The following is a 357-nucleotide window of genomic DNA, read 5'->3' on the forward strand; positions in this document are numbered from 1 at the left end:
CATAGTTGAGAATGATGATGAGTGTCACGGATCATCACATTCATCCGGTTTAAGAAAAAGTAATATCTTAGAATGGAAGCACGCATGATTGAATGAAAAACAGTAGTAATTGCATTAATCCATCAAGACATAGCAGAGCTCCTCACCCCCAACCATGGGGTTTAGAGACTCATGCCGTGGAAGATACACAAAGAGACGTGTAAAGTGTCATGAGGTACAGATACAATGTCAAAAGATCCTATTAATAGTGAACTAGTAACATAGGATATACAGAAATGAGTAAATGACGTAAAAATCCACTTCCGGGGTCAACTTGGTGTGTGCTTGGGCTGAGCATTGAAGCCTTCATGTGTAGAG

Source organism: Arachis duranensis, chromosome 6 (assembly GCF_000817695.3).
Source record: "Arachis duranensis cultivar V14167 chromosome 6, aradu.V14167.gnm2.J7QH, whole genome shotgun sequence".
Lineage (NCBI taxonomy): Eukaryota > Viridiplantae > Streptophyta > Magnoliopsida > Fabales > Fabaceae > Arachis > Arachis duranensis.